The sequence below is a fragment of the Phalangium opilio genome, unplaced genomic scaffold (genome assembly GCF_054372755.1).
Source record: "Phalangium opilio isolate 3A_F unplaced genomic scaffold, DU_Popi_V2 ptg000054l_1, whole genome shotgun sequence".
Classification (NCBI taxonomy): domain Eukaryota; kingdom Metazoa; phylum Arthropoda; class Arachnida; order Opiliones; family Phalangiidae; genus Phalangium; species Phalangium opilio.
In genome coordinates this window covers 1,622,266-1,641,256 of record NW_028324173.1, presented here as the reverse complement: position 1 = coordinate 1,641,256, position 18,991 = coordinate 1,622,266, and the positions used below count along the sequence as shown (strand labels likewise).

The following is an 18,991-nucleotide window of genomic DNA, read 5'->3' as shown; positions in this document are numbered from 1 at the left end:
TCTATTCTTGAAAAGCGGTACAAAAGCACTCGCTCCGATACCGGGAATCGAACCCGGGCCTTCTGGGTAAAAAGCAGTTATCCTAGCCACTAGACCATATCGGATTTCCTTAACCAAGTCTTAATTCTATTCATAAACTTATATCCTTAAGTCTATTCTTGAAAAGCGGTACAAAACCACATGCTCCGATACCGGGAATCGAACCCGTGCCTTCCGGGTGAAAGCCAGATATCGTAGCCATTAGACCATATCGGACTTGCTTAACCAAGTCTTCATTCTATTCATAAACCGATATCGTTAAGTCTATTCTTCCAAAGCGGTACAAAAGCACTCTCTCCGATAGCGGGAATCGAACCCGTGCCTTCTGGGTTAAAGCCAGGTATCCTAGCCTATAGACCATATCGGACTTGCTCAACCAAGTCTTAATTCTATTATTTAAAAGCGGTACAAAAGCACTCGCTCCGATACCGGGAATCGAATCCGGGCCTTCTTGGTGAAAGCCAGATTTCGTAGCCATTAGACCATATCGGACTTGCTTAACCAAGTCTTCATTCTATTCATAAACCTATATCCTTAAGTCTATTCTTGAAAAGCGGTACAAAAGCACTCGCTCCGATAGCGGGAATCGAACCCGTGCCTTCTGGGTGAAAGCCAGGTATCCTAGCCTATAGACCATATCGGACTTGCTGAACCAAGTCTTAATTCTGTTCTTGAAAAGCGGTACAAAAGCACTCGCACCGATACCGGGAATCGAACCCGGGCCTTCTGGGTGAGAGCCAGTTATCCTAGCCACTAGACCATATCGGACTTGCACAATCAAGTCTTAATTCTATTTATAAACCAATATCCTTAAGTCTATTCTTGAAAAGCGGTACAAAAGCACTCGCACCGATACCGGGAATCGAACCCGGGCCTTCTGGGTGAGAGCCAGTTATCCTAGCCACTAGACCATATCGGACTTGCTTAATCAAGTCTTAATTCTATTCATAAACCAATATCCTTAAGTCTATTCTTGAAAAGCGGTACAAAAGCACTCGCTACTATACCGGGAATCGAACCCGTGCCTTCTGGGTGAAAGCCAGATATCGTAGCCATTAGACCATATCGGACTTGCTTAACCAAGTCTTCATTCTATTCATAAACCTATATCGTAAAGTCTATTCTTCAAAAGCGGTACAAAAGCACTCTCTCCGATAGCGGGAATCGAACCCGTGCCTTCTGGGTAAAAGCCAGGTATCCTAGCCTATAGACCATATCGGACTTGCTCACCCAAGTCTTAATTCTATTCTTGAAAAGCGGTACAAAAGCACTCGCTCCGATACCGGGAATCTAACCCGGGCCTTCTGGGTGAGAGCCAGACATCTTAGCCACTAGACTATATCGGACTGTTGGATCCAGCCTAAATATTATTCCTATAAATATGTCTTTAAGTTTATTCTTCTAAAGCGGTACAAAATCACTCGCTCCGATACGGGAATCGAACCCGGGCCTTCTACGTGAAAGCCAGATATCCTAGCCACTAGACTATATTGGACTTGCTTAACCAAGTCTTAATTCTATTCATAAACCTATATCCTTAAGTCTATTCTTGAAAAGCGGTACAAAAGCACTCGCTCCGATACCGAGAATCGAACCCGAGCCTTCTGGGTGAGAGCCAGATATCCTAGCCACTAGACCATATCGGACTGGTTGGAACAACCCAAAATATTATTCCTATAAATGTGTCTTTAAGTTTATTCATCAAAAGCGGTACAAAAGCACTCACTCCGATACCGGGAATCGAACCCGCCCTTCTGGGTGAGAGCCAGATATCCTAGCCACTAGACCATATCGGACTTGATTAACCAAGTCTTAATTCTATTCATAAACCTATATCCTTAAGTCTATTCTTCAAAAGCGGTACAAAAGCACTCGCTCCGATAGCGGAAATCGAACCCGTGCCTTCTGGGTGAAAGCCAGGTATCCTAGCCTATAGACCATATCGTACTTGCTGAACCAAGTCTTAATTCTATTCTTGAAAAGCGGTACAAAAGCACTCGCTCCGATACCGGGAATCGAACCCGGGCCTTCTGGGTAAAAAGCAGTTATCCTAGCCACTAGACCATATCGGATATCCTCAACCAAGTCTTAATTCTATTCATAAACCTATATCCTTAAGTCTATTCTTGAAAAGCGGTACAAAAGCACTCGCTCCGATACCGGGAATCGAACCCGGGCCTTCTGGGTGAGAGCCAGATATCCTAGCCACTAGACCATATCGGACTTGCTTAACCAAGTCTTAATTCTATTCATAAACTTATATCCTTAAGTCTATTCTTGAAAAAGCGGTACAAAACCACATGCTCCGATACCGGGATTCGAACCCGTGCCTTCTGGGTGAGAGCCAGATATCCTAGCCACTAGACCATATCGGACTTTCTTAAACAAGTCTTAATTCTATTCATAAACCAATATCGTTAAGTCTATTCTTGAAAAGCGGTACAAAAGCACCCGCTCCGATACCGGGAATCGAACCCGGGCCTTCTGGGTGAAAGTCAGGTATCCTAGCGACTAGACCATATCGTACTTGCTCAACCTAGTCTTAATTCTATTCTTGAAAAGCGGTACAAAAGCACTCGCTCCGATAACGGGAATCGAACCCGGGCCTTCTGGGTGAGAGCCAGATATCCAAGCCACTAGTACATATCGGACTTGCTTAACCAAGTCTTAATTCTATTCATTAACCTATATCCTTAAGTCTATTCTTCAAAAGCGGTACAAAAGCACTCGCTCCGATAGCGGGAATCGAACCCGTGCCTTCTGGGTGAAAGCCAGGTATCCTAGCCTATAGACCATTCGTACTTGCTGAACCAAGTCTTAATTCTATTCTTGAAAAGCGGTACAAAAGCACTCGCTCCGATACCGGGAATCGAACCCGGGCCTTCTGGGTAAAAAGCAGTTATCCTAGCCACTAGACCATATCGGATTTCCTCAACCAAGTCTTAATTCTATTCCTAAACCTATATCCTTAAGTCTATTCTTGAAAAGCGGTACAAAAGCACCCGCTCCGATACCGGGAATCGAACCCGGGCCTTCTGGGTGAAAGTCAGGTATCCTAGCGACTAGACCATATCGTACTTGCTCAACCTAGTCTTAATTCTATTCTTGAAAAGCGGTACAAAAGCACTCGCTCCGATAACGGGAATCGAACCCGGGCCTTCTGGGTGAGAGCCAGATATCTAAGCCACTAGTACATATCGGACTTGCTTAACCAAGTCTTAATTCTATTCATTAACCTATATCCTTAAGTCTATTCTTGAAAAGCGGTACAAAAGCACTTGCTCCGATACCGGGAATCGAACCCGGGCCTTCTGGGTGAGAGCCAGATATCCTAGCCACTAGACCATATCGGACTTGCTTAACCAAGTCTTAATTCTATTCATAAACTTATATCCTTAAGTCTATTCTTGAAAAGCGGTACAAAACCACATGCTCCGATACCGGGAATCGAATCCGTGCCTTCCGGGTGAAAGCCAGATATCGTAGCCATTAGACCATATCGGACTTGCATAACCAAGTCTTCATTCTATTCATAAACCGATATCGTTAAGTCTATTCTTCAAAAGCGGTACAAAAGCACCCGCTCCGATACCGGGAATCGAACCCGGGCCTTCTGGGTGAAAGTCAGGTATCCTAGCGACTAGACCATATCGTACTTGCTCAACCTAGTCTTAATTCTATTCTTGAAAAGCGGTACAAAAGCACTCGCTCCGATAACGGGAATCGAACCCGGGCCTTCTGGGTGAGAGCCAGATATCCAAGCCACTAGTACATATCGGACTTGCTTAACCAAGTCTTAATTCTATTCATTAACCTATATCCTTAAGTCTATTCTTCAAAAGCGGTACAAAAGCACTCGCTCCGATAGCGGGAATCGAACCCGTGCCTTCTGGGTGAAAGCCAGGTATCCTAGCCTATAGACCATTCGTACTTGCTGAACCAAGTCTTAATTCTATTCTTGAAAAGCGGTACAAAAGCACTCGCTCCGATACCGGGAATCGAACCCGGGCCTTCTGGGTAAAAAGCAGTTATCCTAGCCACTAGACCATATCGGATTTCCTCAACCAAGTCTTAATTCTATTCCTAAACCTATATCCTTAAGTCTATTCTTGAAAAGCGGTACAAAAGCACCCGCTCCGATACCGGGAATCGAACCCGGGCCTTCTGGGTGAAAGTCAGGTATCCTAGCGACTAGACCATATCGTACTTGCTCAACCTAGTCTTAATTCTATTCTTGAAAAGCGGTACAAAAGCACTCGCTCCGATAACGGGAATCGAACCCGGGCCTTCTGGGTGAGAGCCAGATATCTAAGCCACTAGTACATATCGGACTTGCTTAACCAAGTCTTAATTCTATTCATTAACCTATATCCTTAAGTCTATTCTTGAAAAGCGGTACAAAAGCACTTGCTCCGATACCGGGAATCGAACCCGGGCCTTCTGGGTGAGAGCCAGATATCCTAGCCACTAGACCATATCGGACTTGCTTAACCAAGTCTTAATTCTATTCATAAACTTATATCCTTAAGTCTATTCTTGAAAAGCGGTACAAAACCACATGCTCCGATACCGGGAATCGAATCCGTGCCTTCCGGGTGAAAGCCAGATATCGTAGCCATTAGACCATATCGGACTTGCATAACCAAGTCTTCATTCTATTCATAAACCGATATCGTTAAGTCTATTCTTCAAAAGCGGTACAAAAGCACTCGCTCCGATACCGGGAATCGAACCCGGGCCTTCTGGGTGAGAGCCAGACATCCTAGCCACTAGACCATATCGGACTTTCTTAAACAAGTCTTAATTCTTTTCATAAACCAATATCGTTAAGTCTATTCTTGAAAAGCGGTACAAAAGCACCCGCTCCGATACCGGGAATCGAACCCGGGCCTTCTGGGTGAATGTCAGGTATCCTAGCGACTAGACCATATCGTACTTGCTCAACCTAGTCTTAATTCTATTCTTGAAAAGCGGTACAAAAGCACTCGCTCCGATAACGGGAATCGAACCCGGGCCTTCTGGGTGAGAGCCAGATATCCTAGCCACTAGACCATATCGGACTTGCTTAACCAAGTCTTAATTCTATTCATAAACCTATATCCTTAAGTCTATTCTTGAAAAGCGGTACAAAACCACGTGCTCCGATACCGGGAATCGAACCCGGGCCTTCTGGGTGAAAGTCAGGTATCCTAGCGACTAGAACATATCGTACTTGATCAACCAAGTCTTAATTCTATTCTTGAAAAGCGGTACAAAAGCACTCGCTCCGATACCGGGAATCGAACCCGGGCCTTCTGGGTGAAAGTCAGGTATCCTAGCGACTAGACCATATCGTACTTGCTCAACCTAGTCTTAATTCTATTCTTGAAAAGCGGTACAAAAGCACTCGCTCCGATACCGGGAATCGAACCCGTGCCTTCTGGGTGAGAGCCAGATATCGTACCCACTAGACCATATCGGACTTTCTTAAACAAGTCTTAATTCTATTCATAAACCAATATCGTTAAGTCTATTCTTTAAAAGCGGTACAAAAGCACCCGCTCCGATACCGGGAATCGAACCCGGGCCTTCTGGGTGAAAGTCAGGTATCCTAGCGACTAGACCATATCGTACTTGCTCAACCTAGTCTTAATTCTATTCTTGAAAAGTGGTACAAAAGCACTCGCTCCGATAACGGGAATCGAACCCGGGCCTTCTGGGTGAGAGCCAGATATCCTAGCCACTAGACCATATCGGACTTGCTTAAATAAGTCTTATTTCTATTCATAAACCTATATCCTTTAGTTTATTCCTGAAAAGCGGTACAAAACCACGTGCTCCGATACCGGGAATCGAACCCGGGCCTTCTGGGTGAAAGTCAGGTATCCTAGCGCCTAGACCATATCGGACTTGCTCAACCTAGTCTTAATTCTATTCTTGAAAAGCGGTACAAAAGCACTTGCTCCGATACCGGGAATCGAACCCGGGCCTTCTGGGTGAGAGCCAGATATCCTAGCCACTAGACCATATCGGACTTGCTTAACCAAGTCTTAATTCTATTCATAAACTTATATCCTTAAGTCTATTCTTGAAAAGCGGTACAAAACCACATGCTCCGATACCGGGAATCGAATCCGTGCCTTCCGGGTGAAAGCCAGATATCGTAGCCATTAGACCATATCGGACTTGCATAACCAAGTCTTCATTCTATTCATAAACCGATATCGTTAAGTCTATTCTTCAAAAGCGGTACAAAAGCACTCGCTCCGATACCGGGAATCGAACCCGGGCCTTCTGGGTGAGAGCCAGACATCCTAGCCACTAGACCATATCGGACTTTCTTAAACAAGTCTTAATTCTTTTCATAAACCAATATCGTTAAGTCTATTCTTGAAAAGCGGTACAAAAGCACCCGCTCCGATACCGGGAATCGAACCCGGGCCTTCTGGGTGAATGTCAGGTATCCTAGCGACTAGACCATATCGTACTTGCTCAACCTAGTCTTAATTCTATTCTTGAAAAGCGGTACAAAAGCACTCGCTCCGATAACGGGAATCGAACCCGGGCCTTCTGGGTGAGAGCCAGATATCCTAGCCACTAGACCATATCGGACTTGCTTAACCAAGTCTTAATTCTATTCATAAACCTATATCCTTAAGTCTATTCTTGAAAAGCGGTACAAAACCACGTGCTCCGATACCGGGAATCGAACCCGGGCCTTCTGGGTGAAAGTCAGGTATCCTAGCGACTAGAACATATCGTACTTGATCAACCAAGTCTTAATTCTATTCTTGAAAAGCGGTACAAAAGCACTCGCTCCGATACCGGGAATCGAACCCGGGCCTTCTGGGTGAAAGTCAGGTATCCTAGCGACTAGACCATATCGTACTTGCTCAACCTAGTCTTAATTCTATTCTTGAAAAGCGGTACAAAAGCACTCGCTCCGATACCGGGAATCGAACCCGTGCCTTCTGGGTGAGAGCCAGATATCGTAGCCACTAGACCATATCGGACTTTCTTAAACAAGTCTTAATTCTATTCATAAACCAATATCGTTAAGTCTATTCTTTAAAAGCGGTACAAAAGCACCCGCTCCGATACCGGGAATCGAACCCGGGCCTTCTGGGTGAAAGTCAGGTATCCTAGCGACTAGACCATATCGTACTTGCTCAACCTAGTCTTAATTCTATTCTTGAAAAGTGGTACAAAAGCACTCGCTCCGATAACGGGAATCGAACCCGGGCCTTCTGGGTGAGAGCCAGATATCCTAGCCACTAGACCATATCGGACTTGCTTAAATAAGTCTTATTTCTATTCATAAACCTATATCCTTTAGTTTATTCCTGAAAAGCGGTACAAAACCACGTGCTCCGATACCGGGAATCGAACCCGGGCCTTCTGGGTGAAAGTCAGGTATCCTAGCGCCTAGACCATATCGGACTTGCTCAACCTAGTCTTAATTCTATTCTTGAAAAGCGGTACAAAAGCACTCGCTCCGATAACGGGAATCGAACCCGGGCCTTCTGGGTGAGAGCCAGATATCCTAGCCACTAGACCATATCGGACTTGCTTAACCAAGTCTTAATTCTATTCATAAACTTATATCCTTAAGTCTAATCTTGAAAAGCGGTACAAAACCACATGCTCCGATACCGGGAATCGAACCCGTGCCTTCCGGGTGAAAGCCAGATATCGTAGCCATTAGACCATATCGGACTTGCATAACCAAGTCTTCATTCTATTCCTAAACCTATATCCTTAAGTCTATTCTTGAAAAGCGGTACAAAAGCACTCGCTCCGATACCGGGAATCGAACCCGGGCCTTCTGGGTGAGAGCCAGATATCCTAGCCACTAGACCATATCGGACTTGCTTAACCAAGTCTTAATTCTATTCATAAACTTATATCCTTAAGTCTATTCTTGAAAAGCGGTACAAAACCACATGCTCCGATACCGGGAATAGAACCCGTGCCTTCCGGGTGAAAGCCAGATATCGTAGCCATTAGACCATATCGGACTTGCTTAACCAAGTCTTAATTCTATTCATAAACTTATATCCTTAAGTCTATTCTTGAAAAAGCGGTACAAAAGCACCCGCTCCGATACCGGGAATCGAACCCGGGCCTTCTGGGTGAAAGTCAGGTATCCTAGCGACTAGACAATATCGCACTTGCTCAACCAAGTCTTAATTCTATTCTTGAAAAGCGGTACAAAAGCACTCGCTCCGATACCGGGAATCGAACCCGGGCCTTCTGGGTGAAAGCCAGATATCCTAGCCACTCAACCATATCGGACTGATTCCCTAAATATTATTCCTATAAATGTGTCTTTAAGTCTATTCTTCAAAAGCGGTACAAAAGCACTCGCTCCGATACCAGGAATCGCACCCGGGCCTTTTGGGTGAAAGCCAGGTATCCCACCCACTTGACCATATCGGACTTGCTCAAACCAGTCTTAATTCTATTCATAGACTTATATCCTTAAGTCTATTCTTGAAATGCGGTACAAAAGCACTCGCTCCGATGCCGGGAATCGATCCCGGGCCTGCTGGGTGAAAGCCAGGTATCCTAGCCACTAGACCATATCGGACTTGCTCAACCTGGTCTTAATTCTATTCATAAACCTATATCCTTAAGCCTGTTCTTCAAAAGCGGTACAAAAGCACTCGCTCCGATACCGGGAATCGAACCCGAGCCTTCTGGGTGAGAGCCAGATATCCTAGCCACTAGACCATATCGTACTTGCTCAACCAGGTCTTAATTCTATTCATAAACCTATATCCTTAAGCCTGTTCTTCAAAAGCGGTACAAAAGCACTCGCTCCGATACCGGGAATCGAACCCGAGCCTTCTGGGTGAAAGCCATATATCCTAGCAACTAGACCATTTCTGACTGGTTCGAATAACCCTAAATATTATGACTATAAATGTGTCTTTAAGTTTTTTCTTTAAAGTGGTACAAAAGCCGATGTTCCGATACCGGGAATCGAACCCGGGTCTTCTGGGTGAAAGCCAGATATCCTAGCCACTAGACCATATCGGACTGGTTCGTACAACCCTAAATTTTATGACTATAAATGTGTCTTTAAGTTTTTTCTTTAAAGTGGTACAACTGCCGATGCTCCGATACCGGGAATCTAACCCGGGCCTTCTGGGTGAGAGCCAGATATCCTAGCCACTAGACCATATCGGATTTGCTTAAACAAGTCTTATTTCTATTCATAAACCTATATCCTTAAGTCTATTCTTGAAAAGCGGTACCAAAGAACGCAATCCGATACCGGGAATCGAACCCTGGCCTTCTGGGTGAGAGCCAGATATCCAAGCCACTAGATCATATCGTACTTGCTCAACCAGGTCTTAATTCTATTCATAAACCTATATCCTTAAGTCTATATTTGAAAAGCGGTACAAAAGCACTTGCTCCGATACCGGGAATCGTACTATAGCCTTCTGGGTGAGAGCCAGATATCCTAGCCACTCAACCATATCGGACTGGTTGGAACAACCCTAAATAATATTCCTATAAATGTGTCTTAAAGTCTATTCTTCAAAAGCGGTACAAAAGCACTCGCTCCGATACCAGGAATCGCACCCGGGCCTTTTGGGTGAAAGCCAGGTATCCCACCCACTAGACCATATCGGACTTGCTCAACCGAGTCTTAATTCTATTCATAGACCTATATCCTTAAGTCTTTTCTTGAAATGCGGTACAAAAGCACTCGCTCCGATTCCGGGAATCGAACCCGGGCCTGCTGGGTGAAAGCCAGATATCCTAGCCACTAGACCATATCGGACTGTTGGATCCAGCCTAAATATTATTCCTATAAATATGTCTTTAAGTTTATTCTTCAAAAGCGGTACAAAAGCACTCGCTCCGATACGGGAATCGAACCGGGGCCTTCTGGGTGAAAGCCAGATATCCTAGCCACTAGACCAAGTCTTAATTCTATTCATAAACCTATATCCTTAGGTCTATTCTTGAAAAGCGGTACAAAAGCACTCGCTCCGATACCGGTAATCGAACCCGTGCCTTCTGGGTGAAAGCCAGGTATCCTAGCCTATAGACCATATCGTACTTGCTGAACCAAGTCTTAATTCTATTCTTGAAAAGCGGTACAAAAGCACTCGCTCCGATACCGGGAATCGAACCCGGGCCTTCTGGGTGAAAGTCAGGTATCCTAGCGACTAGACCATATCGTACTTGCTCAACCTAGTCTTAATTCTATTCTTGAAAAGCGGTACAAAAGCACTCGCTCCGATACCGGGAATCGAACCCGTGCCTTCTGGGTGAGAGCCAGATATCCTAGCCACTAGACCATATCGAACTTGCTTAATCAAGTCTTAATTCTATTCATAAACCAATATCCTTAAGTCTATTCTTGAAAAGCGGTACAAAAGCACTCGCTCCGATACCGGGAATCGAACCCGTGCCTTCTGGGTGAGAGCCAGATATCCTAGCCACTAGACCATATCGGACTTGCTTAATCAAGTCTTAATTCTATTCATAAACCAATATCCTTAAGTCTATTCTTGAAAAGCGGTACAAAAGCTCTCGCTCCGATAGCGGGAATCGAACCCGTGCCTTCTGGGTTAAAGCCAGGTATCCTAGCCTATAGACCATATCGGACTTGCTCAACCAAGTCTTAATTCTATTATTTAAAAGCGGTACAAAAGCACTCGCTCCGATACCGGGAATCGAATCCGGGCCTTCTTGGTGAAAGCCAGATTTCGTAGCCATTAGACCATATCGGACTTGCTTAACCAAGTCTTAATTCTATTCATAAACCAATATCCTTAAGTCTATTCTTGAAAAGCGGTACAAAAGCACTCGCTCCTATACCGGGAATCGAACCCGTGCCTTCTGGGTGAAAGCCAGATATCGTAGCCATTAGACCATATCGGACTTGCTTAACCAAGTCTTCATTCTATTCATAAACCTATATCGTAAAGTCTATTCTTCAAAAGCGGTACAAAAGCACTCTCTCCGATAGCGGGAATCGAACCCTTGCCTTCTGGGTAAAAGCCAGGTATCCTAGCCTATAGACCATATCGGACTTGCTCAACCAAGTCTTAATTCTATTCTTGAAAAGCGGTACAAAAGCACTCGCTCCGATACCGGGAATCTAACCCGGGCCTTCTGGGTGAGAGCCAGACATCTTAGCCACTAGACTATATCGGACTGTTGGATCCAGCCTAAATATTATTCCTATAAATATGTCTTTAAGTTTATTCTTCTAAAGCGGTACAAAATCACTCGCTCCGATACGGGAATCGAACCCGGGCCTTCTACGTGAAAGCCAGATATCCTAGCCACTAGACCATATTGGACTTGCTTAACCAAGTCTTAATTCTATTCATAAACCTATATCCTTAAGTCTATTCTTGAAAAGCGGTACAAAAGCACTCGCTCCGATACCGGGAATCGAACCCGAGCCTTCTGGGTGAGAGCCAGATATCCTAGCCACTAGACCATATCGGACTGGTTGGAACAACCCAAAATATTATTCCTATAAATGTGTCTTTAAGTTTATTCATCAAAAGCGGTACAAAAGCACTCACTCCGATACCGGGAATCGAACCCGCCCTTCTGGGTGAGAGCCAGATATCCTAGCCACTAGACCATATCGTACTTGCTGAACCAAGTCTTAATTCTATTCTTGAAAAGCGGTACAAAAGCACTCGCTCCGATACCGGGAATCGAACCCGGGCCTTCTGGGTAAAAAGCATTTATCCTAGCCACTAGACCATATCGGATATCCTCAACCAAGTCTTAATTCTATTCATAAACCTATATCCTTAAGTCTATTCTTGAAAAGCGGTACAAAAGCACTCGCTCCGATAAAGGGAATCGAACCCGGGCCTTCTGGGTGAGAGCCAGATATCCTAGCCACTAGACCATATCGGACTTGCTTAACCAAGTCTTAATTCTATTCATAAACTTATATCCTTAAGTCTATTCTTGAAAAAGCGGTACAAAACCACATGCTCCGATACCGGGATTCGAACCCGTGCCTTCTGGGTGAGAGCCAGATATCCTAGCCACTTGACCATATCGGACTTTCTTAAACAAGTCTTAATTCTATTCATAAACCAATATCGTTAAGTCTATTCTTGAAAAGCGGTACAAAAGCACCCGCTCCGATACCGGGAATCGAACCCGGGCCTTCTGGGTGAAAGTCAGGTATCCTAGCGACTAGACCATATCGTACTTGCTCAACCTAGTCTTAATTCTATTCTTGAAAAGCGGTACAAAAGCACTCGCTCCGATAACGGGAATCGAACCCGGGCCTTCTGGGTGAGAGCCAGATATCCAAGCCACTAGTACATATCGGACTTGCTTAACCAAGTCTTAATTCTATTCATTAACCTATATCCTTAAGTCTATTCTTCAAAAGCGGTACAAAAGCACTCGCTCCGATAGCGGGAATCGAACCCGTGCCTTCTGGGTGAAAGCCAGGTATCCTAGCCTATAGACCATTCGTACTTGCTGAACCAAGTCTTAATTCTATTCTTGAAAAGCGGTACAAAAGCACTCGCTCCGATACCGGGAATCGAACCCGGGCCTTCTGGGTAAAAAGCAGTTATCCTAGCCACTAGACCATATCGGATTTCCTCAACCAAGTCTTAATTCTATTCCTAAACCTATATCCTTAAGTCTATTCTTGAAAAGCGGTACAAAAGCACTCGCTCCGATACCGGGAATCGAACCCGGGCCTTCTGGGTGAGAGCCAGATATCCTAGCCACTAGACCATATCGGACTTGCTTAACCAAGTCTTAATTCTATTCATAAACTTATATCCTTAAGTCTATTCTTGAAAAGCGGTACAAAACCACATGCTCCGATACCGGGAATCGAACCCGTGCCTTCCGGGTGAAAGCCAGATATCGTAGCCATTACACCATATTGGACTTGCATAACCAAGTCTTCATTCTATTCATAAACCGATATCGTTAAGTCTATTCTTCAAAAGCGGTACAAAAGCACTCGCTCCGATACCGGGAATCGAACCCGGGCCTTCTGGGTGAGAGCCAGACATCCTAGCGACTAGACCATATCGTACTAGCTCAACCTAGTCTTAATTCTATTCTTGAAAAGCGGTACAAAAGCACTCGCTCCGATAACGGGAATCGAACCCGGGCCTTCTGGGTGAGAGCCAGATATCCTAGCCACTAGACCATATCGGACTTGCTTAACCAAGTCTTAATTCTATTCATAAACCTATATCCTTAAGTCTATTCTTGAAAAGCGGTACAAAACCACGTGCTCCGATACCGGGAATCGAACCCGGGCCTTCTGGGTGAAAGTCAGGTATCCTAGCGACTAGAACATATCGTACTTGATCAACCAAGTCTTAATTCTATTCTTGAAAAGCGGTACAAAAGCACTCGCTCCGATACCGGGAATCGAACCCGGGCCTTCTGGGTGAAAGTCAGGTATCCTAGCGACTAGACCATATCGTACTTGTTCAACCTAGTCTTAATTCTATTCTTGAAAAGCGGTACAAAAGCACTCGCTCCGATACCGGGAATCGAACCCGTGCCATCTGGGTGAGAGCCAGATATCCTAGCCACTAGACCATATCGGACTTGCTTAATCAAGTCTTAATTCTATTCATAAACCAATATCCTTAAGTCTATTCTTGAAAAGCGGTACAAAAGCACTCGCTCCGATACCGGGAATCGAACCCGTGCCTTCTGGGTGAGAGCCAGATATCCTAGCCACTAGACCATATCGGACTTTCTTAAACAAGTCTTAATTCTATTCATAAACCAATATCGTTAAGTCTATTCTTGAAAAGCGGTACAAAAGCACCCGCTCCGATACCGGGAATCGAACCCGGGCCTTCTGGGTGAAAGTCAGGTATCCCAGCGACTAGACCATATCGTACTTGCTCAACCTAGTCTTAATTCTATTCTTGAAAAGCGGTACAAAAGCACTCTCTCCGATAACGGGAATCGAACCCGGGCCTTCTGGGTGAGAGCCAGATATCCTAGCCACTAGACCATATCGGACTTGCTTAACCAAGTCTTATTTCTATTCATAAACCTATATCCTTTAGTCTATTCCTGAAAAGCGGTACAAAACCACGTGCTCCGATACCGGGAATCGAACCCGGGCCTTCTGGGTGAAAGTCAGGTATCCTAGCGCCTAGCCCATATCGGACTTGCTTAAACAAGTCTTAATTCTATTCATAAACCAATATCGTTAAGTCTATTCTTGAAAAGCGGTACAAAACCACCCGCTCCGATACCGGGAATCGAACCCGGGCCTTCTGGGTGAAAGTCAGGTATCCTAGCGACTAGACCATATCGTACTTGCTCAACCTAGTCTTAATTCTATTCTTGAAAAGCGGTACAAAAGCACTCGCTCCGATAACGGGAATCGAACCCGGGCCTTCTGGGTGAGAGCCAGATATCCAAGCCACTAGTACATATCGGACTTGCTTAACCAAGTCTTAATTCTATTCATAAACCTATATCCTTAAGTCTATTCTTGAAAAGCGGTACAAAACCAAGTGCTCCGATACCGGGAATCGAACCCGGGCCTTCTGGGTAAAAAGCAGTTATCCTAGCCACTAGACCATATCGGATTTCCTCAACCGAGTCTTAATTCTATTCCTAAACCTATATCCTTAAGTCTATTCTTGAAAAGCGGTACAAAAGCACTCGCTCCGATACCGGGAATCGAACCCGGGCCTTCTGGGTGAGAGCCAGATATCCTAGCCACTAGACCATATCGGTCTGGTTGAAACAACCCAAAATATTATTCCTATAAATGAGTCTTTAAGTTTATTCTTCAAAATCGGTACAAAAGCACTCACTCCGATACCGAGAATCGAACCCGCCCTTCTGCGTGACAGCCAGATATCCTAGCCACTAGACCAAGTCTTAATTCTATTCATAAACCTATATCCTTAAGTCTATTCTTGAAAAGCGGTACAAAAGCACTCGCTCCGATACCGGGAATCGAACCCGGGCCTTCTGGGTGAGAGGCAGATATCCTAGCCACTAGACCATATCGGTCTGGTTGTAACAACCCAAAATATTATTCCTATAAATGTGTCTTTAAGTTTATTCATCAAAATCGGTACAAAAGCACTCACTCCGATACCGAGAATCGAACCCGCCCTTCTGCGTGACAGCCAGATATCCTAGCCACTAGACCAAGTCTTAATTCTATTCATAAACCTATATCCTTAAGTCTATTCTTGAAAAGCGGTACAAAAGCACTCGCTCCGATACCGGGAATCGAGCCCGTGCCTTCTGAGTGAGAGCCAGATATCCTAGCCACTAGACCATATCGGACTTTCTTAAACAAGTCTTAATTCTTTTCATAAACCAATATCGTTAAGTCTATTCTTGAAAAGCGGTACAAAAGCACCCGCTCCGATACCGGGAATCGAACCCGGGCCTTCTGGGTGAAAGTCAGGTATCCTAGCGACTAGACCATATCGTACTTGCTCAACCTAGTCTTAATTCTATTCTTGAAAAGCGGTACAAAAGCACTCGCTCCGATAACGGGAATCGAACCCGGGCCTTCTGGGTGAGAGCCAGATATCCTAGCCACTAGACCATATCGGACTTGCATAACCAAGTCTTCATTCTATTCATAAACCGATATCGTTAAGTCTATTCTTCAAAAGCGGTACAAAAGCACTCGCTCCGATACCGGGAATCGAACCCGGGCCTTCTGGGTGAGAGCCAGACATCCTAGCCACTAGACCATATCGGACTTTCTTAAACAAGTCTTAATTCTTTTCATAAACCAATATCGTTAAGTCTATTCTTGAAAAGCGGTACAAAAGCACCCGCTCCGATACCGGGAATCGAACCCGGGCCTTCTGGGTGAAAGTCAGGTATCCTAGCGACTAGACCATATCGTACTTGCTCAACCTAGTCTTAATTCTATTCTTGAAAAGCGGTACAAAAGCACTCGCTCCGATAACGGGAATCGAACCCGGGCCTTCTGGGTGAGAGCCAGATATCCTAGCCACTAGACCATATCGGACTTGCTTAACCAAGTCTTAATTCTATTCATAAACCTATATCCTTAAGTCTATTCTTGAAAAGCGGTACAAAACCACGTGCTCCGATACCGGGAATCGAACCCGGGCCTTCTGGGTGAAAGTCAGGTATCCTAGCGACTAGAACATATCGTACTTGATCAACCAAGTCTTAATTCTATTCTTGAAAAGCGGTACAAAAGCACTCGCTCCGATACCGGGAATCGAACCCGGGCCTTCTGGGTGAAAGTCAGGTATCCTAGCGACTAGACCATATCGTACTTGCTCAACCTAGTCTTAATTCTATTCTTGAAAAGCGGTACAAAAGCACTCGCTCCGATACCGGGAATCGAACCTGTGCCATCTGGGTGAGAGCCAGATATCCTAGCCACTAGACCATATCGGACTTGCTTAATCAAGTCTTAATTCTATTCATAAACCAATATCCTTAAGTCTATTCTTGAAAAGCGGTACAAAAGCACTCGCTCCGATACCGGGAATCGAACCCGTGCCTTCTGGGTGAGAGCCAGATATCCTAGCCACTAGACCATATCGGACTTTCTTAAACAAGTCTTAATTCTATTCATAAACCAATATCGTTAAGTCTATTCTTGAAAAGCGGTACAAAAGCACCCGCTCCGATACCGGGAATCGAACCCGGGCCTTCTGGGTGAAAGTCAGGTATCCTAGCGACTAGACCATATCGTACTTGCTCAACCTAGTCTTAATTCTATTCTTGAAAAGCGGTACAAAAGCACTCGCTCCGATAACGGGAATCGAACCCGGGCCTTCTGGGTGAGAGCCAGATATCCTAGCCACTAGACCATATCGGACTTGCTTAACCAAGTCTTATTTCTATTCATAAACCTATATCCTTTAGTCTATTCCTGAAAAGCGGTACAAAACCACGTGCTCCGATACCGGGAATCGAACCCGGGCCTTCTGGGTGCAAGTCAGGTATCCTAGCGCCTAGACCATATCGGACTTGCTTAAACAAGTCTTAATTCTATTCATAAACCAATATCGTTAAGTCTATTCTTGAAAAGCGGTACAAAACCACCCGCTCCGATACCGGGAATCGAACCCGGGCCTTCTGGGTGAAAGTCAGGTATCCTAGCGACTAGACCATATCGTACTTGCTCAACCTAGTCTTAATTCTATTCTTGAAAAGCGGTACAAAAGCACTCGCTCCGATAACGGGAATCGAACCCGGGCCTTCTGGGTGAGAGCCAGATATCCAAGCCACTAGTACATATCGGACTTGCTTAACCAAGTCTTAATTCTATTCATAAACCTATATCCTTAAGTCTATTCTTGAAAAGCGGTACAAAACCAAGTGCTCCGATACCGGGAATCGAACCCGGGCCTTCTGGGTAAAAAGCAGTTATCCTAGCCACTAGACCATATCGGATTTCCTCAACCAAGTCTTAATTCTATTCCTAAACCTATATCCTTAAGTCTATTCTTGAAAAGCGGTACAAAAGCACTCGCTCCGATACCGGGAATCGAACCCGGGCCTTCTGGGTGAGAGCCAGATATCCTAGCCACTAGCCATATCGGTCTGGTTGAAACAACCCAAAATATTATTCCTATAAATGTGTCTTTAAGTTTATTCATCAAAATCGGTACAAAAGCACTCACTCCGATACCGAGAATCGAACCCGCCCTTCTGCGTGACAGCCAGATATCCTAGCCACTAGACCAAGTCTTAATTCTATTCATAAACCTATATCCTTAAGTCTATTCTTGAAAAGCGGTACAAAAGCACTCGCTCCGATACCGGGAATCGAACCCGGGCCTTCTGGGTGAGAGGCAGATATCCTAGCCACTAGACCATATCGGTCTGGTTGTAACAACCCAAAATATTATTCCTATAAATGTGTCTTTAAGTTTATTCATCAAAATCGGTACAAAAGCACTCACTCCGATACCGAGAATCGAACCCGCCCTTCTGCGTGACAGCCAGATATCCTAGCCACTAGACCAAGTCTTAATTCTATTCATAAACCTATATCCTTAAGTCTATTCTTGAAAAGCGGTACAAAAGCACTCGCTCCGATACCGGGAATCGAGCCCGTGCCTTCTGAGTGAGAGCCAGATATCCTAGCCACTAGACCATATCGGACTTTCTTAAACAAGTCTTAATTCTATTCATAAACCAATATCGTTAAGTCTATTCTTGAAAAGCGGTACAAAAGCACTCGCTCCGATACCGGGAATCGAACCCGGGCCTTCTGGGTGAGAGCCAGATATCCTAGCCACTAGACCATATCGGACTTGCTTAACCAAGTCTTAATTCTATTCATAAACCAATATCCTTAAGTCTATTCTTGAAAAGCGGTACAAAAGCACTCGCTCCGATACCGGGAATCGAACCCGGTCCTTCTGGGTGAGAGCCAGATATCCTAGCCACTAGACCATATCGGACTTGCTTAAAAAAGTCTTAATTCTATTCATAAACCTATATCCTTAAGTCTATTCTTGAAAAGCGGTACAAAAGCACTCGCTCCGATACCGGGAATCGAACCCGAGCCTTCTGGATGAGAGCCAGATATCCTAGCCACTAGACCATATCTGACTTGCTTCACTAAGTCTTAATTCTATTCATAAACCTATAACCTTAAGTCTATTCTTCAAAAGCGGTACAAAAGCACTCGCTCCGATAGCGAGAATCGAACCCGTGCCTTCTGGGTGAAAGCCAGGTATCCTAGCCTATAGACTATATCGTACTTGCTGAACCAAGTCTTAATTCCATTCTTGAAAAGCGGTACAAAAGCACTCGCTCCGATACCAGGAATCGAACCCGGGCCTTCTGGGTAAAACGCAGTTATCCTAGCCACTAGACCATATCCGACTTCCTCAACCAAGTCTTAATTCTATTCATAAACCTATATCCTTAAGTATATTCTTGAAAAGCGGTACAAAAGCACTCGCTCCGATACCGGGAATCGAACCCGGGCCTTCTG

The 18,991-nt window shown here is 44.8% G+C and overlaps 41 non-coding genes across 41 annotated transcripts; all 41 read right to left on the bottom strand.

Annotated features, from left to right (window-relative positions):
* Nucleotides 1-1,313: 1,313 nt before the first annotated feature.
* Nucleotides 1,314-1,385, bottom strand: TRNAE-CUC (transfer RNA glutamic acid (anticodon CUC)). Its single transcript has one exon. It is a non-coding gene; the product is annotated as a tRNA-Glu (tRNA).
* Nucleotides 1,386-1,613: 228 nt separating this feature from the next.
* On the bottom strand, nucleotides 1,614-1,685 carry TRNAE-CUC (transfer RNA glutamic acid (anticodon CUC)). The gene has a single exon. It is a non-coding gene; the product is annotated as a tRNA-Glu (tRNA).
* A 505-nt stretch (nucleotides 1,686-2,190) lies between these two features.
* Nucleotides 2,191-2,262, bottom strand: TRNAE-CUC (transfer RNA glutamic acid (anticodon CUC)). The gene has a single exon. It is a non-coding gene; the product is annotated as a tRNA-Glu (tRNA).
* Nucleotides 2,263-2,342: 80 nt separating this feature from the next.
* Nucleotides 2,343-2,414, bottom strand: TRNAE-CUC (transfer RNA glutamic acid (anticodon CUC)). The gene has a single exon. It is a non-coding gene; the product is annotated as a tRNA-Glu (tRNA).
* Nucleotides 2,415-3,320: 906 nt separating this feature from the next.
* TRNAE-CUC (transfer RNA glutamic acid (anticodon CUC)) lies at nucleotides 3,321-3,392 on the bottom strand. Its single transcript has one exon. It is a non-coding gene; the product is annotated as a tRNA-Glu (tRNA).
* Nucleotides 3,393-4,449: 1,057 nt separating this feature from the next.
* On the bottom strand, nucleotides 4,450-4,521 carry TRNAE-CUC (transfer RNA glutamic acid (anticodon CUC)). The gene has a single exon. It is a non-coding gene; the product is annotated as a tRNA-Glu (tRNA).
* Nucleotides 4,522-4,751: 230 nt separating this feature from the next.
* Nucleotides 4,752-4,823, bottom strand: TRNAE-CUC (transfer RNA glutamic acid (anticodon CUC)). The gene has a single exon. It is a non-coding gene; the product is annotated as a tRNA-Glu (tRNA).
* A 204-nt stretch (nucleotides 4,824-5,027) lies between these two features.
* Nucleotides 5,028-5,099, bottom strand: TRNAE-CUC (transfer RNA glutamic acid (anticodon CUC)). The gene has a single exon. It is a non-coding gene; the product is annotated as a tRNA-Glu (tRNA).
* Nucleotides 5,100-5,428: 329 nt separating this feature from the next.
* On the bottom strand, nucleotides 5,429-5,500 carry TRNAE-CUC (transfer RNA glutamic acid (anticodon CUC)). The gene has a single exon. It is a non-coding gene; the product is annotated as a tRNA-Glu (tRNA).
* A 204-nt stretch (nucleotides 5,501-5,704) lies between these two features.
* TRNAE-CUC (transfer RNA glutamic acid (anticodon CUC)) lies at nucleotides 5,705-5,776 on the bottom strand. Its single transcript has one exon. It is a non-coding gene; the product is annotated as a tRNA-Glu (tRNA).
* Nucleotides 5,777-5,980: 204 nt separating this feature from the next.
* TRNAE-CUC (transfer RNA glutamic acid (anticodon CUC)) lies at nucleotides 5,981-6,052 on the bottom strand. The gene has a single exon. It is a non-coding gene; the product is annotated as a tRNA-Glu (tRNA).
* A 230-nt stretch (nucleotides 6,053-6,282) lies between these two features.
* On the bottom strand, nucleotides 6,283-6,354 carry TRNAE-CUC (transfer RNA glutamic acid (anticodon CUC)). Its single transcript has one exon. It is a non-coding gene; the product is annotated as a tRNA-Glu (tRNA).
* A 204-nt stretch (nucleotides 6,355-6,558) lies between these two features.
* Nucleotides 6,559-6,630, bottom strand: TRNAE-CUC (transfer RNA glutamic acid (anticodon CUC)). Its single transcript has one exon. It is a non-coding gene; the product is annotated as a tRNA-Glu (tRNA).
* Nucleotides 6,631-6,959: 329 nt separating this feature from the next.
* TRNAE-CUC (transfer RNA glutamic acid (anticodon CUC)) lies at nucleotides 6,960-7,031 on the bottom strand. Its single transcript has one exon. It is a non-coding gene; the product is annotated as a tRNA-Glu (tRNA).
* A 204-nt stretch (nucleotides 7,032-7,235) lies between these two features.
* Nucleotides 7,236-7,307, bottom strand: TRNAE-CUC (transfer RNA glutamic acid (anticodon CUC)). Its single transcript has one exon. It is a non-coding gene; the product is annotated as a tRNA-Glu (tRNA).
* Nucleotides 7,308-7,511: 204 nt separating this feature from the next.
* On the bottom strand, nucleotides 7,512-7,583 carry TRNAE-CUC (transfer RNA glutamic acid (anticodon CUC)). The gene has a single exon. It is a non-coding gene; the product is annotated as a tRNA-Glu (tRNA).
* A 230-nt stretch (nucleotides 7,584-7,813) lies between these two features.
* On the bottom strand, nucleotides 7,814-7,885 carry TRNAE-CUC (transfer RNA glutamic acid (anticodon CUC)). The gene has a single exon. It is a non-coding gene; the product is annotated as a tRNA-Glu (tRNA).
* Nucleotides 7,886-8,988: 1,103 nt separating this feature from the next.
* Nucleotides 8,989-9,060, bottom strand: TRNAE-UUC (transfer RNA glutamic acid (anticodon UUC)). Its single transcript has one exon. It is a non-coding gene; the product is annotated as a tRNA-Glu (tRNA).
* A 78-nt stretch (nucleotides 9,061-9,138) lies between these two features.
* Nucleotides 9,139-9,210, bottom strand: TRNAE-CUC (transfer RNA glutamic acid (anticodon CUC)). The gene has a single exon. It is a non-coding gene; the product is annotated as a tRNA-Glu (tRNA).
* Nucleotides 9,211-10,273: 1,063 nt separating this feature from the next.
* Nucleotides 10,274-10,345, bottom strand: TRNAE-CUC (transfer RNA glutamic acid (anticodon CUC)). The gene has a single exon. It is a non-coding gene; the product is annotated as a tRNA-Glu (tRNA).
* Nucleotides 10,346-10,424: 79 nt separating this feature from the next.
* On the bottom strand, nucleotides 10,425-10,496 carry TRNAE-CUC (transfer RNA glutamic acid (anticodon CUC)). The gene has a single exon. It is a non-coding gene; the product is annotated as a tRNA-Glu (tRNA).
* A 631-nt stretch (nucleotides 10,497-11,127) lies between these two features.
* TRNAE-CUC (transfer RNA glutamic acid (anticodon CUC)) lies at nucleotides 11,128-11,199 on the bottom strand. The gene has a single exon. It is a non-coding gene; the product is annotated as a tRNA-Glu (tRNA).
* Nucleotides 11,200-11,427: 228 nt separating this feature from the next.
* On the bottom strand, nucleotides 11,428-11,499 carry TRNAE-CUC (transfer RNA glutamic acid (anticodon CUC)). Its single transcript has one exon. It is a non-coding gene; the product is annotated as a tRNA-Glu (tRNA).
* Nucleotides 11,500-12,005: 506 nt separating this feature from the next.
* On the bottom strand, nucleotides 12,006-12,077 carry TRNAE-CUC (transfer RNA glutamic acid (anticodon CUC)). The gene has a single exon. It is a non-coding gene; the product is annotated as a tRNA-Glu (tRNA).
* Nucleotides 12,078-12,707: 630 nt separating this feature from the next.
* On the bottom strand, nucleotides 12,708-12,779 carry TRNAE-CUC (transfer RNA glutamic acid (anticodon CUC)). Its single transcript has one exon. It is a non-coding gene; the product is annotated as a tRNA-Glu (tRNA).
* A 230-nt stretch (nucleotides 12,780-13,009) lies between these two features.
* On the bottom strand, nucleotides 13,010-13,081 carry TRNAE-CUC (transfer RNA glutamic acid (anticodon CUC)). The gene has a single exon. It is a non-coding gene; the product is annotated as a tRNA-Glu (tRNA).
* A 53-nt stretch (nucleotides 13,082-13,134) lies between these two features.
* TRNAE-CUC (transfer RNA glutamic acid (anticodon CUC)) lies at nucleotides 13,135-13,206 on the bottom strand. Its single transcript has one exon. It is a non-coding gene; the product is annotated as a tRNA-Glu (tRNA).
* A 329-nt stretch (nucleotides 13,207-13,535) lies between these two features.
* Nucleotides 13,536-13,607, bottom strand: TRNAE-CUC (transfer RNA glutamic acid (anticodon CUC)). The gene has a single exon. It is a non-coding gene; the product is annotated as a tRNA-Glu (tRNA).
* A 79-nt stretch (nucleotides 13,608-13,686) lies between these two features.
* Nucleotides 13,687-13,758, bottom strand: TRNAE-CUC (transfer RNA glutamic acid (anticodon CUC)). Its single transcript has one exon. It is a non-coding gene; the product is annotated as a tRNA-Glu (tRNA).
* Nucleotides 13,759-13,962: 204 nt separating this feature from the next.
* On the bottom strand, nucleotides 13,963-14,034 carry TRNAE-CUC (transfer RNA glutamic acid (anticodon CUC)). Its single transcript has one exon. It is a non-coding gene; the product is annotated as a tRNA-Glu (tRNA).
* Nucleotides 14,035-14,691: 657 nt separating this feature from the next.
* On the bottom strand, nucleotides 14,692-14,763 carry TRNAE-CUC (transfer RNA glutamic acid (anticodon CUC)). Its single transcript has one exon. It is a non-coding gene; the product is annotated as a tRNA-Glu (tRNA).
* Nucleotides 14,764-14,973: 210 nt separating this feature from the next.
* Nucleotides 14,974-15,045, bottom strand: TRNAE-CUC (transfer RNA glutamic acid (anticodon CUC)). The gene has a single exon. It is a non-coding gene; the product is annotated as a tRNA-Glu (tRNA).
* Nucleotides 15,046-15,531: 486 nt separating this feature from the next.
* TRNAE-CUC (transfer RNA glutamic acid (anticodon CUC)) lies at nucleotides 15,532-15,603 on the bottom strand. Its single transcript has one exon. It is a non-coding gene; the product is annotated as a tRNA-Glu (tRNA).
* A 79-nt stretch (nucleotides 15,604-15,682) lies between these two features.
* Nucleotides 15,683-15,754, bottom strand: TRNAE-CUC (transfer RNA glutamic acid (anticodon CUC)). Its single transcript has one exon. It is a non-coding gene; the product is annotated as a tRNA-Glu (tRNA).
* A 204-nt stretch (nucleotides 15,755-15,958) lies between these two features.
* Nucleotides 15,959-16,030, bottom strand: TRNAE-CUC (transfer RNA glutamic acid (anticodon CUC)). The gene has a single exon. It is a non-coding gene; the product is annotated as a tRNA-Glu (tRNA).
* A 480-nt stretch (nucleotides 16,031-16,510) lies between these two features.
* Nucleotides 16,511-16,582, bottom strand: TRNAE-CUC (transfer RNA glutamic acid (anticodon CUC)). Its single transcript has one exon. It is a non-coding gene; the product is annotated as a tRNA-Glu (tRNA).
* Nucleotides 16,583-16,786: 204 nt separating this feature from the next.
* TRNAE-CUC (transfer RNA glutamic acid (anticodon CUC)) lies at nucleotides 16,787-16,858 on the bottom strand. Its single transcript has one exon. It is a non-coding gene; the product is annotated as a tRNA-Glu (tRNA).
* A 938-nt stretch (nucleotides 16,859-17,796) lies between these two features.
* Nucleotides 17,797-17,868, bottom strand: TRNAE-CUC (transfer RNA glutamic acid (anticodon CUC)). Its single transcript has one exon. It is a non-coding gene; the product is annotated as a tRNA-Glu (tRNA).
* Nucleotides 17,869-18,229: 361 nt separating this feature from the next.
* On the bottom strand, nucleotides 18,230-18,301 carry TRNAE-CUC (transfer RNA glutamic acid (anticodon CUC)). The gene has a single exon. It is a non-coding gene; the product is annotated as a tRNA-Glu (tRNA).
* A 79-nt stretch (nucleotides 18,302-18,380) lies between these two features.
* TRNAE-CUC (transfer RNA glutamic acid (anticodon CUC)) lies at nucleotides 18,381-18,452 on the bottom strand. The gene has a single exon. It is a non-coding gene; the product is annotated as a tRNA-Glu (tRNA).
* A 79-nt stretch (nucleotides 18,453-18,531) lies between these two features.
* Nucleotides 18,532-18,603, bottom strand: TRNAE-CUC (transfer RNA glutamic acid (anticodon CUC)). The gene has a single exon. It is a non-coding gene; the product is annotated as a tRNA-Glu (tRNA).
* Nucleotides 18,604-18,991: the final 388 nt, after the last annotated feature.